Raw genomic sequence first — 10,589 nt, forward strand, 5'->3', positions numbered from 1 at the left:
ACTAGTCCTCCTCCTTTTTTAGCTCTCTTAGGGGTTTCAGTCTACAGCTTTAGTTTATTCCCTTTCAAATTTCAGCGATGCTCTCCTTTGTGAAGTTAGATCATGCCTAAAAGGAGAAATTCCTGACCTTATAAAAAAAAAAAAAATAAAAAAAGAAAATCCCCCTGAATTAAAAACCAAACCCACAAAACCAAAAAGCAAACAAACCACAAATGAAAACTTTCCCCACCCTTTCCTGCTTCTTTGGAGCTATGTTGCATCCAGTGACTGAAGGTTTCTATTTCTGTTAAGTAACTGCTTGGTTGCATCACACTGCATCCTCAGAGAAGAAAGTAAGGCTGTTGGTAAATGCCTCCCCTTGAAGCTGTTCCAAGAGTGTGATTCTGGCTATTTTGATTATGTGAGTTCTTTCTACCATCCCTCAGGCAATGTGATGATCAAAGACAGGCCAGAATATCCCCATAATTAATTTTGATTATTTTAAATACTAAAGGAACAGGAAAACAAAAGCAAGGCAGAACAAAATCACTAAACAATGACTACTTCAGATCCATTCTCTTTGGGAATGTCTATTAAAGGTCAGATCTGCCTGCAATGTATTTAGGTATCCCTTGCCCAAGTGGTCTGCAGGTCCTAGCTCATGTGTAGACCCCTTGCCAGCCTGGGCAAGGGAAATTCTTCATTCCTTTATTTTCTATTCAGCCTTTTGTCATATGAATAGGGAAATTTATTTTCTTCTTTGTAAGAAATAAAAATGAGGAAAAAAAGAGGAACTCTTATTCATTCTGATATGCTCAAAAACAGTATTGGCCAAAAGCTGGCCTAGGGAACATAACCATCAGAGTAATTCCCTGTGCCTGCCTCTGCAGACAAAAAGTTAACTCAAGCTCTGCATGTTTCACAGGAGGAATTGCTAGTAATTCTCTACATGGTGGAATTTCTGTGCCCTAAAACTCACTGCTAGGAGAACAAGTCTTATGAGGAACAGCTGAGGGATCTGTGATTATTTAATCTGGAGAAAATGAGGCTCAGGGGAGATCTTATTGCTCTCTATAACTACCTGAAAGGAGGTCATAGTGACATGGGGGTCAGTCTTTTCTCCTAAGTTAACTCACAACAGGACAAGAGGAAATGGCCTCAGGTTTCATCAGGGGAGGTTTAGGCTGAATATAAGGAAAATTTCTTTGCTGCAAGAGTGGTCAGACATTGGAGCAGGCTGCCCAGGGAGGTGGTGGAGTCACCATTTCTGGAGGTATTAAAAAGTAAACATGTGGCTGTGCACTTTGGGCGATGATTTAATGGCCTTGGTGGTGCTGACAGTTGGACTTGATGATCTTAGAGGACTTTTCCAACCTTGACGGTTCCATGGTCCTCTGATTTCCCTGGCCACAGTTTGCAATCTCACCACCAACACATGTTGAAGGGAGTTTTGGTGAGGAGCTGGCTGGTCACTCTTGCTGGAGCTTGAGTGTGATCGCACCTGCTGTTGATTTTCGCAGCTGGGGGCTGCAGCAGGCAGGATGTTTCCTGCAGAATAGTAGGGACAAGAGGGTGAGGATTGCTTGTCTTGGAGATCTCTGCCATCTGCACAGAAGGGAAATATTTTCTTCCCCTCTGACTAGACTGTTGACTTTGTGCTGGTTAACTACTCATTGGTGAAGTTTCACAATGGAAATACCTCAGGGGTCGGTTAAATGCACAGTCAGCACAATTGCACTCTCCTTTGTTGCTGAAAAATGAAGAGGAATTTCTCTGGAATTTGTTTTAAGATTCATTGAATTTTCTTGCTTTTTTTATTTTGATAACTTGAGCTTAACTCCATAAATTAAATCAATTTAATCTGTACAGACCGACATTTCATACACTCTGAAGTCAAAATATGTTTTTAACACCTATTTATTCTTTTTAGAGCCTCTTTTAAACTTCACTGCAATTCAGGGAGTCACTACAACTTTCCTTTTAAAATACTTGGGATGGAAAACTCAGTTGCTTAACTTTGAGTACAGCAAAGCAATCTGAAGAGAAATTGCATAAACTCCTGCTTCTCAAAGACGTCACAAGCACAGTAGGGCATTACTGACAGCAGTGCTTTATTTTTAATTCCTTTCTTTTGGATGCTTTTAGAGTTTTCCTGGGGTATAAACAAGAAGGAAAATATTTCCTGGGCTGTTTTCTATTTGTCTGGACTTCTAATTTAATATTTAAAAAAAAAAATAAATAAATAAAATCATCATTAAACATAAAGAAGTGTGGTTAAAATCTTCAAAGGGCAAAAAAAACCCAAACTCAAGCAGTGACCTATTATCAGAAGAAGATGGAATGGAATGGAATGGAATGGAATGGAATGGAATGGAATGGAATGGAATGGAATGGAATGGAATGGAATAGAATAGAATAGAATGGAATGGAATGGAATGGAATGGAATGGAATAGAACAGAACAGCTGTTGCTCTTTATGACTAATACACAAAGTATGCATACATGAGGAGATTGTAATTTTTTTCACTTAAATCAGAAGTATTTTCTGTGAATAGAATAGAATAGAATAGAATAGAATAGAATAGAATAGAATAGAATAGAATAGAATAGACCAGGTTGGAAAAGACCTTTGAGATCATCGAGTCCAACCTATCACCCAACACCATCTAATCAACTAAACCATGGCATCAAGCACCCCATCCAGAGTCTTCCTAAACACCTCCAGTGATGGTGACTCCACCACCTCCCTGGGCAGCACATTCCAATGGCCAATCTCTCTTTCTGTCAAGAACTTCTTCCTAACATCCAGCCTAAACTTCCCCTGGCACAGCTTGAGACTGTGTCCTCTTGTTCTGGTTATATGGTTCTCATTATTAAATGTGTTGTGATTGCTACTGGGCTCAGGACTGGGATTGGAACAGAAACCATCCAAGCACATTAACCCATTCTGAAAACTATTTATTGCTCCATCACCATGTTCATCTGCAATTCAATAGGATTTTATTCCAGATGAAAACTATGTTCCACAATAAAGCTATAAACACCTGAATGTACAACCATCTGAGAGGTGGGGGTCAAGTGGAGGAGGCCAATCTCTTTTTGGTAGTACACACTAGCAAGACAAGGAACAACAGGTTCAAACTTGAACATAGAAGATTTCACCTCAACATTAGGAGAAACTTCTTTGCAGTGAGAGTGTCAGAGTCCTGGAGCAGGCTGCCCAGAGAGGTTGTGGATCTCCTCTGGGCACATTCAAAACCCACCTGGATGCATTCCTGTGCGGAGTACCCTGGGTGATCCTGCTTTGGCATGGGGGTTGGACCTGATGATCTCTGGAAGTCCCTTCCAATCTCTGATGTACTGTGATAATGTCATACTTCAAGAACAATTCCTGATGAGCTCAAGCAGGCTGCATAGCAGCTGTCTTTTCCCTTTTTCCTTTTAATGTTTCCTTCCTAATTTTCACACCTCATATCTGTTATAGCAAAACTTGCTTCTGGCTTCTGAAATAATTTTTACATTGTTGGAGCCTGGTAAATTAAAAATAAATAAATAAATAGATAGATAAGATGTAATAACTATTAAGATCACTGTTAAATGCTCTAATCAGTTCATTTAAAATGAAGGAAAAGACATGCTCAGTGGACAGGCTGCCTGCTGAGGAATCTGTCACTGATAGCCACACAGTACTTTATTGTATTTTGTTCATGCTTAGGAGATGTAATGTGGAATTTGGAGCACTTGGGGACCTCCTCAGGTTCCAGCCACCCCTCTCCTATCTTGAGTTTGCATAGCATCCATCTGGGTGTGAAGGTTTAATCACCTGTCCCGCAGGGGTGCTACCATATGCCTGTGCCTCTGCAGTTGTTCACGCCGAGCTTTGAAATCTGGAAAATTCATCTTCCACTGAGCTGTGTGGTTTAGCATCCTGGTGTGACAAGGAAAATAAGATATTGTGTGTGTGCAGGGAGGTGTGAAGGCAGATTTCAGAATGAGGCTCACTCAGAGATTTTGCTGGCTGAATAGTGCCCAAGTTTACTTTCTTTTTCTCCCAAGATGTTGATTCTGGGTGTGTCAGCAAATCAGCACACGGCGCAAGCAGCTCAGCACATTAAAGGAGGTTTGCTGATTTCCCAAAAAAAAAGAGAAGCTACTGTATTTGTACAAGGGGCCAGGAGGAGGGGTTGTAGCCAGGAGCGGGTTGGTCTCTTCTCTCAAGCAATCAGCACCAGAACAAGAGGACACAGTCTCAAGCTGCACCAGGGGAAGTTTAGGCTGGAGGTGAGGAGAAAGTTCTTCACCGAGAGAGAGGAATGTGCTGCCCAGGGAGGTGGTGGAGTCACCGTCCCTGGAGGTGTTCAAGAGGGATTGGACGTGGCACTTGGTGAGAGTCATGAGATCTGTGGTGACAGGTTGGACTTGATGATCTTTGAGGTCTCTTCCAACCTTGGTGATTCTGTGATTCTGTGAGGATGGTAGCAGTGGAAACAGAGATGAAATGCAGCCCTGTGTATCTGGGTGTCTCTGCAATATTGCTTGGCTGTTGCTACTAAGCATCACCTAAGAATGCCCTGCAGGAATGGTCTTAAGTATTTTGCTATGTCACTTGTGGCAAAGGTGTTATTTTGGTAACACTTTGTTAGATATATAGCTCACACCAAAGGCTATTTGAGAGATTTCCAAAGGCAGTGGGATAGTATGGGAGGAAAGTGAATGCCAGGAAAAATTAACTCTTCTTGAAACCCTACACTGCTGTATTCCAGTTGCCTAAACCTGTATTTTCACTTAGCAGTCTGGAGCTACCTAACCAGACATCTGGATGGGTGGTTAGTCTTTGGCCTGTGTGCTGTTTGAGCATCCAGGCTCTGCTGCTAGGTAATGCCAAGTGAAACATTTTTTGCCTTTGACTGTGCCATGTATTATTCACACCCACAAGCATCCTGGTACAGTGGGACACAGTTTGCCACTGTAGCAATGACCTCTGAGAGCCTGGCTTACACAGGATTCTGGTGAAGCAAGCAATGCTGAAACACGATTTTACTCAGGTTTATTTGCTAGTTTGTACTTAAAAATGCTCCTGGAGACAGTGTCAGGGACAGGCTTGCCCGACAGACTCTAGCTACTCTCACAAACACCTTGAGAGGATTTTAAGCAATAAATATAGAAATATTTTACAGTCTCTATGTAAATAAACCCTACACAAGAGTCTCATTCTGAGCAACATGAAGGGAAATGCACATGCCCTTTGTGCCTCTCTGTAAAGACTCTGTACTTGGAGACCTGCAGGCTGTTAACTTGCTCTGGCATTGAAAAACACAAATGTTCTTCTTTGTCTCAGGCAAAGCCACGCAGTGCAGTGAGGCTTCCTGTTTCAGTTGAACTCTCCTACATTTTGCACTTTTCTCCTTCAAAAATATACTGAAGCTCTTTACTATTTTATATATGTGTGTGTGTGTGTGTAGCTGGCATCAAGTGTATCACTGTAAATACTATAGAAAAGATCTATAGCAGTTCTGCTTCTATTCCTCTTTCCTAGTAGCCCAAGTTTAGCATTTTGAGTCACTTGCTTACAACTCCTTGCATCATCATTGAGAATATTTATCATGACTTTCTTCCACAGCTTCACTTAAAGTTTATCTTAACAGTTGAATCTGTTACTTGCCTGGATTGTATTAAAACGGCTCAGGGACTTGCCTGACAGTGATTTAACTAGTTGTTAGCCCATTAATAACTCATTCTGCTTATGTTTCTGTATAAGTGTCTTGAGTTTCAGAAATACCACCAAAGAGCTTTAATAACAACTGGTCCATAGGGAAGCTTTGTGAATGCTTTTGCCTGGCTTATTCTTCAGATGTGTCAAATCAAATTGAGAACCCAAATTTCACCACCCAGGACTGGAAATGGTGTGCTTCAATTTTTTTTTTACATTTCTACTGAGATAGAAGAGGAGTAGATCTGCAAGGTGAGACAACAGCTGCTGAGGACATGATGGTAATGCCTTTGGCAGAGGATTTATTCTGGTCCACTTCTGAGCCCCACTGAGTTTGCCATTCTATTAATTTACTCATCTAGATAATCTTCTTGTTAAGATCCCCAGGAACTAACCAGCTGTTAGTGCACCCACAGCCTAACATTACATGGTGAGGCTGGGCTGTGGGGAGAGGAGGGGATGCCCCATGACTTGGGGCCAGGGCAGAGGGGGAGTGCCTGCAAGGCTGCAACCTCCCAAATCCTGCTGCCCCGGTGAACTGGAGCAAGACGGGTGGAGCTGGCGCATTACTGGGTGTTCATGGATTTGAGGTCTTTACTGATACTTCAGCTGGTTACAAAGTTTCTGGGCTTACATCATCCTGTGTAGCAAACCAGATCTGGGATTATTCTGGCTGTTCTCAAACCCACCAAAACAGGCACGTGTCTGCTTGGCTGCACACAACTGCTGGGTGGGAGACAGCTGCAAGGCCTCCTAGAAGATTCTGGCCTTCTTTTTTTTCCCCTTTACCCCCTTTTAATTATTTTCTAACTTGCAATAACTATTTTCATCTTCTCAGTGTTATCTTGATAATGACTACCCCATACTCTTCTTGCCATGCATGATGCTGTTCTCCTCACCTTCCACTGCACTGCATGCACAGCCACATCTGTACCCAGCAGTATGAGATTTAACACATCCAAGTGCCGGGTTCTACACATTGGCCACAGCAACCCCATGCAGTGCTACAGGCTGGGGTCAGAGTGGCTGGAGAGCGGCCAGGCAGAAAGGGACCAGGGGGTACTGCTTGATAGTAGGCTGAACATGAGCCAGCAGTGTGCCCAGGTGGCCAAGAAGGCCAATGGCATCCTGGCCTGTATCAGGAACAGTGTGGCCAGCAGGAGCAGGGAAGTCATTGTGCCCTGTTCTCAGCACTGGTTAGGCCACACCCTGAGTCCTGTGTCCAGTTCTGGGCCCCTCAGTTTAGGAAAGATGTTGAGTTGCTGGAAGGTGTCCAGAGAAGGGCAACAAAGCTGGGGAGGGGTCTGGAGCACAAGCCCTAAGAGGAGAGGCTGAGGGAGCTGGGGTTGCTTAGCCTGGAGAACAGGAGGCTCAGAGGAGACCTTATTGCTCTCTACAACTACCTGAAGGGAGGTTGCAGCCAGATGTGGGTTGGTCTCTTCTCCCAGGCAACCAGCACCAGAACAAGAGGACACAGTCTCAAGCTGCACCAGGGCAGGTTTAGGCTGGATGTTAGGAAGAAGTTCTTCATAGAAAGAGAGATTGGCCATTGGAATGTGCTGCCCAGGGAGGTGGTAGAGTCGCCATCACTGGAAGTGTTTAGGAAGAGACTTGATGGGGTGCTTGGTGCCATGGTTTAGTTAATTAGATGGTGTTGTGTGACAGGTTGGACTTGATGATCTCAAAGGTATTTTCTAACCTGGTTAATTCTAATTCTAATTCCAATTCCAATTCCAATGCTAATTCTAATTCCAAGCAATTTTTTTTGCTTGAGACTCCTACCAACCAAGCAGCCTTATAGCCCAATGATCTTTGGGTAACAGTCAACTGACCCTCATGGGTTATTCTGATTAAAGTTTGCATTTTGTTTTTCAGAAGGACAAAATGTACACATTTTACACTAAAGGTAAATTAAATGACATCCCAAGTGTTACCTCCTGTCATAAAGTCCAAGTGTGCACACTCAGCACTTTTTCCATGCCTGAACTGGAATGTCTTCACCTAAGGCAAATTGTTTCCACATCCATTGGTGTCAGTTTAGCATTCATTCAGCCAGAGAAGTTTAGGTAATGAATTTTACAATATGTGGGTGAAAGGTAACACCTCAAATATCTGGAGCAAATTATTAGTTTTTAAGACACACACACAGCCCCAATGTGAATCTGGCGTTATCTTAATGTCTTAAAGACCCATTTTATAGTAAATATTGTAAATAATCCTATTAATAGGTAGCTGAAATTTATTCCAGCTCCTCCTATTCCTTTCTTTGAAACAACAGTGCTCATAAATATGGGTCAAAGTCCATGGATTAGATTTTTATCCCCAACCCCCAAGCATGAAGAGTTTAGAACCAGATATTTTTCCTCTCAGCTTACCAAGGGATTAATAATGTAAAACTTGGCAAGGAAATTGCTGTCTGTGAACTGGAGTGAATATTACTTGATGTAATCCAGATAGGACTGTGTCTTGTGCAAGCTGTGCCTTCTGCAGCCTGAAGGCCATAGGAGCACTTCAGTGTCCGGTGCAAACAAACTTGAATTTGCAGGCACGAAGGGTGAGGGTGGAGGGGGTTGTTTCCCCCCTCCTTTAGGTAACATGTATTTAACATTAAAAGAAATAAAATATGATTTAAAATAGTTCCACTCTGGAAACCAAAATAAAATAGAATAACTCAGTTGAAAGAGTACAAAATTTGGGGTTTCTTTTGTTTTCTTTTCTTTTTTCCTTGGCTTTTTTTTTCCCCCCTTTTCTTTTTGGAGGGGCAGGGAGGAGGTTGTGTTTGGTTGTTTGTGGTTTCTTTGCGGTTTTTGTTTGGGGCTTTGGGGTTTTTTTTGGTTCCTTGGGGGTTTGTAGGGGTGGTGTTTGTGGTGGGGTTGTTGGGGGTTTCTTCTGTGGTGTTTTTCATGCCTTCCAAGTGTGTGCTTCCTCTGTGGCTGCCATGCCCTTTTGAATGAAAATGAAATTAGCAGTCTGGGTCTATGCCTGCAGTGGCAGCACATCAGCAGCAGGCAAAACTGAGAGGTAGACAAGTTCTAGAAGGACCCAAGAGAAGGGCAACAAGGCTGGGGAGAGGCCTTGAGCACAAGCCCTATGAGGAAAGGCTGAGGGAGCTGGGGTTGTTTAGCCTGGAGAAGAGGAGGCTCAGGGAAGACCTCATTCTCTCTACAGCTACCTGAAAGGTGGTTGTAGCCAGGAAGAGGTTGGTCTCTTCTCTCTAGTAAACAGCACCAGAACAAGAGGACACAGTCTCAAGCTGTGCCAGGGGAAGTTTAGGCTGGAGGTGAGGAGAAAGTTCTTCGCTGAGAGAGTTGTTAGCCATTGGAATGGGCTGCCCAGAGAGGTGGTGGAATCACCATCCCTGGAGGTGTTCAAGAGGGGATTGGACGTGGTACTTGGTGCCATGGTCTAATCATGAGGTCTGTGGTGACAGGTTGGACTCTATGATCTTTGAGGTCTCTTCCAACCTTAATGATACTGTGATACTGTGATCCCTTGCTTGCAAGCAGTATTGGGAGGGGAGTGGGGATTGAAGCTGTCACCATGCTTTATATCAAAATGTCAGTGTGAAGTGTGAGGTCAGAGCATGAGTTTGAGCTTCATTGCCTTCTGTTGCCCTGGAAATGCAACTCCAAAATGCAGGTGTTGCTGCCTTCCAGAGGCATGCTGCTCTGAAATGTGTATCTTTGCAGCCCCAAATGCTTCCTCAGCTGGGTTGTGAGAGGGTTGTCTGTTGTTCAGCTAATATCTCTTTAATCTAAACTTCGAAAATGTTTCCTGCAGCACAGGAGGTTCCACCTAGGCATGAGGAGGAACTTCATTGTGAGGGTCACAGACGACTGGAGCAGGCTGCCCTGGGAGTCTCCTTCTCTGGAGACTTTCAGGACCCATCTAGATGTGTTCCTGTGCAACCTGTGCTGTATTCTATGGCCCAGCTCTGGCAGGGAGTTTGGACTCAGTGACCTTCAGAAGTCCCTTCCAACCCCTAACCCCCTGTGATCCTGTGGTTTTCCCTGTACTATATGACTTTTTTAATTCCAGATACCAAAGTATCTATACTTCCTTGGCTGTACAGGGATGATGTGCATGTTCATTTGAATCTGATCCAAGGAGCTCAAGCTCTGGTTTATAGATCATTCATTTGTACAAGCCAATATCTGTAAAATATCTTTCTTCATTCTCAAGGTGGGGAATGGGTCAGGGACTTAGCTCTGGATGAAGCCTTGGGTTTACATTTTCCTGGTGTATAAATCCATCTGATCACAGCAAACTGTGCATCTCAAAGTGCTTGGGGAGTGAGTATGAGAACCACTATACAATGCCTCCAAAGGCTGATGTTAAATCACTGCCTAGAAAGCAGAGATGTGGCTGTATAAAAACTGTTTGGTGCCTTTCCATGAGCACGTTGCCCAAACCCTTTTGAACAGAAGCTGCCAGCTGTGTGTTTTGCTGATGGAACCCAACTCTCTGAAATGCATTAGCTTGCTTGCCCAGCTAAGGACAATCTCCTTCAAAACAGTAAAATCAGCCAGACAAAAAAAATAAGGCAAAAACCAAACCAGGAGACATGTTCCAGCTCTAGCACTTAATAAAGCACAGATATCCACAAATGAAGAAAAAGGAATGCACAAGGTTGGGTTTGGTTTTTCACAGGCTTTAGAGAATTTTGCTGTAATTTGCCAACAGATTTTGTAGGTTTATGTTCACAAACACTCATCTGTTCACTGAAACACGTAGGAGGTTTGGCAACAGGTACATCACATCATGCACATCTTCCACTGAGGTTTTTGGGTGCTGTCCTTAGTAAATGTTAGCAGCAGCTGCATCTGTGGCTTGCTGCTGCTCTGTATGAGCATTCTAGATGGCATGGTGTTGTGTTGTAGGCTTTAATCACTTTTTCCCT

This window comes from Melanerpes formicivorus, unplaced genomic scaffold, assembly GCF_026170545.1.
Source record: "Melanerpes formicivorus ecotype bairdi unplaced genomic scaffold, bMelFor1.0.p_v2 SCAF_16, whole genome shotgun sequence".
NCBI classification, from domain to species: domain Eukaryota; kingdom Metazoa; phylum Chordata; class Aves; order Piciformes; family Picidae; genus Melanerpes; species Melanerpes formicivorus.